General features: G+C 40.6%; 1 long non-coding RNA gene across 1 annotated transcript; it reads left to right on the forward strand.

The window, feature by feature from the left end:
- The first annotated feature begins 3,141 nt into the window (after positions 1-3,141).
- LOC123983514 lies at positions 3,142-6,532 on the forward strand. The gene is made up of 3 exons (XR_006828204.1): positions 3,142-3,351; positions 3,468-3,571; positions 6,445-6,532. It is a non-coding gene; the product is annotated as an uncharacterized LOC123983514 (long non-coding RNA).
- Positions 6,533-7,173: the final 641 nt, after the last annotated feature.

Consider the following 7,173-nt stretch of genomic DNA (forward strand, 5'->3'; position numbering starts at 1 on the left):
TTTTTTTTTTTTTTTTTTTTGGGGGGGGGGGGGGGGGGGGGGGCAAATTGCTGTTTATAATGTTAAGAATGAACTTTCATTTCAGCTAAGCAACTTCTGCAACTTTGAGCACAAAATTAAGCCATTTGTCAAAACATATTTGCCAAACTATGAAGAAAAGGAAGTGACTCAGAAAAATATGAAATATCATAGAAATGTCAAAATACACTGGAGGAGGGCTTCATAAGAAAGTGTAGATAAATGCTTTAGAAAATGAAGTGATTGTTCACGGGTGGCATGGTGGGCCGGTGGATAACGCTGTGTCACAGCAAGAAGGTCATGAGTTCGAACCTTGGTCGTTCCAGGCCTTTCTATGTGGAATTTGCATGTTCTCCCTGTGTCTGCGTGGGTTCTCTCTGGGTGCTCCGGCTTCCTCCCACCATCCAAAGACATGCGGCTTAGGTTGATTGGTGACCCTAAATTGTGAGTGTGACTTTTTTTGTTTGTCTATGTGTGACCCTGCGATGGATTGGCGACCTGTCCAGGGTGTACCACGCCTTTCGCCCGATATAAGCTGGGATTGGCTCCAGCCCCCCGCGACCATGTAAGCGGTTGACGATGGATGGTGATTGTTCACAACTCCATCTACTTGAGTATAAAATATACACCTGTAAGCCAGGTCTAGAATCAAGCAATTATCTGTGTGTGATATATTAGAGATATCTAAACACTTTCTGAAATCCTCCTCTTACTCTTCTCCTTTTTATTTCCTGTAAAGCAGTCAACCCAGAAGAGTCCAATCAGACAAAATCACCACCAAAGCCCACAAGACAGTCACCCTGCTCCGGAAATTTCTGCTGACACATTCAAGGGTTTACCCCCTTAAGAGCGCCCATTATTGATCACACAACCTCGTGGTATCCTGAGGAGATGCTCAGTCATTTCAGCTTGAGCTCCCTGTGGATGTTGATGTGTTCGGTATGTTGTCGTAACAGTAGGAGCAGGAGGAGAGGCTGCAGACGCTGCAGTCTCACGGCCCACAGACCAAGCCCTCTGACCAGTGTTTATTTCTGCCTGGCCCCACCGTTTATTTTCACGGGAGTATTAATGCTTATTTTGATATGCCTCTTGTGTTATTTTAGATGAGTCATTGGGGAACGTGTGGGTACATGTGAGAACATTCTGTGCCTGTGCGTTGACGGTGAGACGTGTGCACGACGGAGAGGACTGTGTGTATGTGTGTGCGCATTTGTTCGCCAGAAACACACTCACACACATGATAATGTAGGCTTCTGTATCCTGTTGAGAAGAGAAGCTTGTTTCTTTATCCGTAGTCAACAACGCTACCAAGAGAAGATGAGAATAGACTGTGTGAGAGGGAACATTTTGAGCTTTGTAAACATTACGTAACGGCTCAGCTCATGTAATAATATGGCTACAACAAAATAAGCTTCACGTTCGGTGTTCATTGTTTTCTGTATTGTCTAGTTAGACAGAGGTAATTGTAGATTTCTCTGTTTGTACCTGAGCAGGCCATGGTTGGGGGGGTCCCAGGGGGAAGAGTAACCCTTTTCAGGCCCTGAACAGAGGCCTTGATTTCCGCATATTATCTTGCTACCTGTAATTGTGTCCTGGCAGCAAATTAATGTGAACACCCAATGTAGACTTATAACATGACGCAAATAATACCGTCATGGATTAAAAAATCAATATGCAAAGAGTGATAGCAGACCGTCTTTGCTGTTGGAGGTGTCCTGGCAACAGTTTTACCAATGTGTCCTTTACAATGGTGGTCAAGGGGAATGTTTTTGCTGCAGTTCCCACTGTGAGTGGCCACCGTGGCAAATCTACAGCAAGACTGAGAGGCAGCGCCCTATCGTAATAAAACAATGGAAGAAACTTATGAGCTAACAAAGTGTTTGCATGTTTAAATAGAAGAGGACTAACAATCAGCATTTTGATTCAGTATGTGAGTATTCAAAGGTATAGAGCATTTTTTTGTAAAATCCAAGAGTTAGATGATAAGATTGATATTCACACACTCATGTCTGTGCTTTAAGTACAGAGCTGGAACGGGGAGGTGATTATAGCTTAGCTTAGTTTAGCATAAAAACAGAGCAGCAGGGAGAAACAGTTAGCTTAGCTCTGGCAACCAGTACATCTAAAGCTCACTAATTAACATGTTGTTAGTTTAATCCAAACACAAATGATAAAACTAGAAGAGTTACTTGCTGTAACTATTTCTTACAAACAAGAGCAAAGTGCAGTTTTTGTTTTTTTGAGTCATTTAGGTTCCAGGTTTAGTATTAGCATCGACACATCTACTGTACTCAACAGGCTTTTCTGGTGACCTGCACTATAGCTGGAGACAATACACAGAAGGTGGACGGATAAAAAAGAAAACCACAACTTGTCTTTTTCACATTCCCGTTTATGTAGTTAATAAAAATAATTAAATGAAATATGCAATGCGTTAATCAGTGAGCTTTAGAGGTGCTAGTAGAAATATTTTTGAACTTTGGACAGAGCCAGGCTAGCTGTTTCCACCTTTCACGTTAAGTGATCAAAAAACTGAATCACACTGAATTAATATATAATGGTAAACAGTATAAAAGTGAGTGTTGTGGAGGGTAAAACCACCTGAGCTGCTAACATGCTGCTAAAATGTTCACAGTGACATGCTAATGAGCTGATGAGCAGGTATAATGTTTACCATGTTTATCATCTTAGATAAGCATGTTAGCATGCTGACTAATGCTAATAGCACTTTGGACAGGTGAGGGTGTGATGAGAATGTCATTATTTTTGCAGGTATTTGGTCATAAATGACAAGAATCAATCAGTTGTTGTGATGTTTCTGTCTAAACCAAAGTCATGGACTGACCAACATCCCCAGAGCCACATTGCTGGTGTGGCTTAAAACCTTTTCTCTTTTTACACTTCTTCTCCCTCCCTCACCTTTTCTTTAATTATTCTCTCCTGTTTTGCCCACAGCAGCGCTCCACACACTCTGGCTGCAGGCCGGTGCATGCTAGGACTGCAGTCACAGCTATCATGAATAGACCGCACTGTGTCACAAACAATAACCTCTGAACACACAAAGAAAATGTTGTTGTTTTCATTATTACCAGTGGAAATGAATGATTAACGTGGTTTGAATGGAGCCCAGTGAAAAGAAGTCATGTCTTTTCAGCTTCTCTTCAGACTACAGCTAAACTCAAACACATGAAGTCTTTGAGCTGTTGTTTTATTGTGTATGTGTGTGTGGTAGCTAACAGTATGGATGCCAGTGTGTTATGGAGCTCAGAGCTGAGCCAGATTCTCTATCAGGGACGACTGGAGGACGCTGCAGTCATTGTGATAATAGAAGAGGTGACTGTAATCCTTTTTGTCCTCTCCTTGTCTTCCCCTCTTACTCGCAATTATAAAACATGTGCTCATGCATTTTCTTCTCTCTCTCTATAATCAGTCCATGTCTTATTTTTCAGCTGTAGAGTTAGCTGTTCACCTTTCTGTCGTCCTTTGCTTCAAGCCATCAAGTGCATCGGGCCAGGTGCTTGGCTGATTGGGCTCCAGAGCGATAGATTGAGAGGTAACTGCCAAGTATTGATTGCCTGCAAGCCTCTGACCTTAACAAGAGCAGGCTTAGAGTAAAAGACGTTTGTCAAATTCTGCTATAATATTTTTTGTTAGGTTTTTTTTTTTGCACAATATTGACTCAGGGTCATTAAGAAAGCAACGTATCCTGACAAAACATGCTGAATGCCAGAAAGAAGATGAAATAATAAACTGATCAATTATAAAATGATAAATTACTAGATAAAATTAGGAGATCCTTGCTGCCTTTGGAGCAAAGGTTAGTACAACTAATAAACGTCCTACTCTTTCTCACAAAATGTCCATCATATACTCTGTTAGACTAGAAGAAGCAGGTTTTGTTCCCCTTTTAGTTCAGTCTGAACCTGTTCAAAACAGTCAGTCGATGGTAAACAAGCAGGAGCCCAAACCCCCCCGCCTTTTTAAAAATCTGTCCTTGAGGCCACACTACCGCCATCATCTTTGTCCCAAGCCTCCAATTTTGTCCTCTAAGGAATAATGGGCTTGTCTGCCACTTTCTCTCCTTTATCTCTCCGAGCGAGACAAGAAACAAGCAAGCTTCATTCACAGGCCAAATCAGCTGATAGGTTACATTCATCCTCTACATGGACATTATTTTAACTGTTTTTTTTTGTCATGCTAAGTGCTGATTTTAGATGAGAAAACTCAACAGAATAACGAGTGGATTTTCCAGTCTGAAAGTTACTGTATTATGTGCCTTAAAAGTGCTATAGGTTACACGTGCCAGAGAAATGTGAGAAACGAGGGATTGGGTAAAAAGTCTGTCCTGATAGGTCTGTGGTATAGGGACAAACAAGCCACATAACTGAAACTTATACTAAAATTATGGCACAGCCTGTATAGTAGTGGCTAATGTAGCCTCAAGCTGCTAGCCTCAAGCAGAGATGAGGAGCGGGCTAAAGAGGTCTGGTAAGCTCACTTCTTTCTTACTCCACAAGTTTATTCACATACAGTATGCTGTAGTACTCCCCAAGACCTGCAAATAGACTTGGATGTGTAAAACACAGTAAGTACAAATGATGTGGTTTCAACTTAATGCAACTCTAGTGTACTATTTCTGAAAAGGTGAGTATGCTTTCAGAATATTTTAGAAAATTTAAAATGATTTCTGGCCAGTTGCCTGTCACCCATGGTCAAGAGTTTGGCTGGTGGCTGGTGTAATTTCCTTCCCTGTGTTTAAGGTTGAGTGAAGGTCAGTGAGGAGCACTTCCTTTTCTGTCTGTCTGCTCTACTGTCTCATTTCTGTAGTGCAAACAGCCCTTATGCTGCACTTTTTTGCTCTTTATTTATTAAATTTGGAGGTCAGGTAGACAGCAGAACACCAAAGCTTTTCATTGAGAAAGGGTTTAATTAACTTTAATCAGTGAATCAACGCACCTGTATCAATACGTCCCACTACCTCCCACTAGCTTTGTCTGTTGGGAAAATAATAATCACTACCGCCATTTTTACTTTAACAGTGTCTCTTTTGCAGTGTGTGGGTGTGTTTGTAGAGCAAGTGGCTGAGCAGTGGGAACAGTTAACAAGGAGAGTAAATGTAGATAAAACTCTGACTCCCACATTTTCTACCACAACAGCCTCTAGTGTTGGAATGCTAATCATAAGCCTCTTGCTTTTTCTGGTTATATTTAGCCATGCTAGCGGCATGGCGTTATGGATGGCAATGTCGGTCTGTTCATCGTTAGGCCCACCACTTTTGTCAAGACTTAAAAATCTCAGCAACTATTCATGGTTCCCAGAGTCTGGAGCTAATAGCTAATTCTGTCTGAATCATAAAGACTTTAATGATCCTCTTACTTTTACACCACCAACAAGATCACATTTGTGGTTTTGACTGAAATGGTGCAACGACTACTGGATGGATTATCATAAAATTTAGCAGGCTGCACATATTCATATCCTCTTCAGGATGAACCTTGAGTGATTCCTCAAGATTAAGGCACTATAGTCATCAGGTCAGATTTAAGTTTAAACTTTGGTTCATGACGAAATACATGCAAAACTAACAATCCCATCAGCCTCAGCTGTACTTTTTGTTTACTGCTAATTAGCTAATGTTAGCATGCTAACATGCTAAACTATGTTGTATAGGATGTTAGCATTGTCATTGTGAACACGTCTCATGCTAGCATTTAGCTGTGCCTCAGTGCAGCTTTACAGAGCAGCTAGAGTTGACTCTTGAGTATTTTTTTATGTATGAGGTCCAAAACACACAGTTAGTGTCTAATCATAGAAAACTCCAAAAATCAGTTAAAGCTTCATCTTATTAAAAAAAAAAAAATTCAACTGCTTTGCCTCTCATCTCCTCTCACTGTGCAGCTTCCTTTCTCACAGTGTCCCACTTTATTCCACAAGTAATTTTGGGGAGGTTACACATAAAGTCAAGCTAATTGATTTAACTTAAAATCCTTGTCAGTCTGCCTTTTTTTCTTCCAGGAGTGTGACCTCAGAGCTCCCGCTTCTTAAAATGAGCATGAAATGAGATGACTAATCCACTTCAATTACTAATTTCAACAAAAATATTGGTTACTTAACTTTTCCTTCTTTTTTGCAATAACTTTCTGTTTCTCACTGAAGGCTGTTAGGTAATTGCTCTATTTTTTTTGACTGAACACTTAACAAGTTAAATATTATTTAATTACATTACATGCATCATTGCCTGTCACAGCGTGATGTGGGGTGTTTTATTTGTAATGATTAGAGGTAATTTGTCATATTTTTCTGCATTTCTTGGTAGATCCCCCTCCCTTCAAGAATACATTTTTAGTTTGTCTTTGGTATCTTTGTTGTCAGTAAGAAGCTGCTGCAGTGTGCATTTTTTTGTACTCTTTTCTCTCTTTCTGACAGGTTTGGTTTCAGCATGACACTGTGTGAAAAAGGATGACTCCTTTACCTCAGAAAACCTCCCTTCCCAGCGCTGTCATCCAGCGTGCATGTAGGTTTGCTTTGTCTTCCTTTGCAGTTTCTCCCTCACTGTATCTTATTGAGCGCTCCTTCAACAGCTCTCACCCGTCAGAGTCCTGTCAGACAGGTTTCACTGTAGTTTCAGTGTGATTCTGTCTTTTTTCTTTTGTACATTTTTATGAAAGTAGATTTTTATCAGTATCGTAGAATTCATCATGCCACCATCAGCCTTTGTTCCTTTGTAGCTAGAAGCCCGCAAGGAGCATGAACCTCTGCTCACTGCATTTGTGCATATTTCTATCTAAATGGTTCAGAAATATCCAGAACCTCAGCATGAAAAACCTCTGCGGCCTCAGCAGCGGGCAACCAACTGATCTGGCATCAGTTTTTTGACTTATCATGGTGTACTGACTCTAAATTAAGCTTGACAGTCCAACCTGGAATCAAAGAGAATAAAACCATCTTTGACCCAAGTGTTATAAGGCTCATGGTATTTTCAAATGTTGTTGTGTGGTGCCCCCTGCTGCCCGATTTCTAATTTATGTGGGGGCATTATGGTGTCTTTTAATATGAACTCAGCATAAAAAATAAACATCCCTTTTTCAGGACACTGTATTTTAAAGGTAATTCTGTAAATAAGGACTTTACTGTAAAGGGTGTAAACAATGTTTT

The sequence above is a fragment of the Micropterus dolomieu genome, linkage group LG02 (genome assembly GCF_021292245.1).
Source record: "Micropterus dolomieu isolate WLL.071019.BEF.003 ecotype Adirondacks linkage group LG02, ASM2129224v1, whole genome shotgun sequence".
Taxonomy (NCBI): Eukaryota; Metazoa; Chordata; class Actinopteri; order Centrarchiformes; family Centrarchidae; genus Micropterus; species Micropterus dolomieu.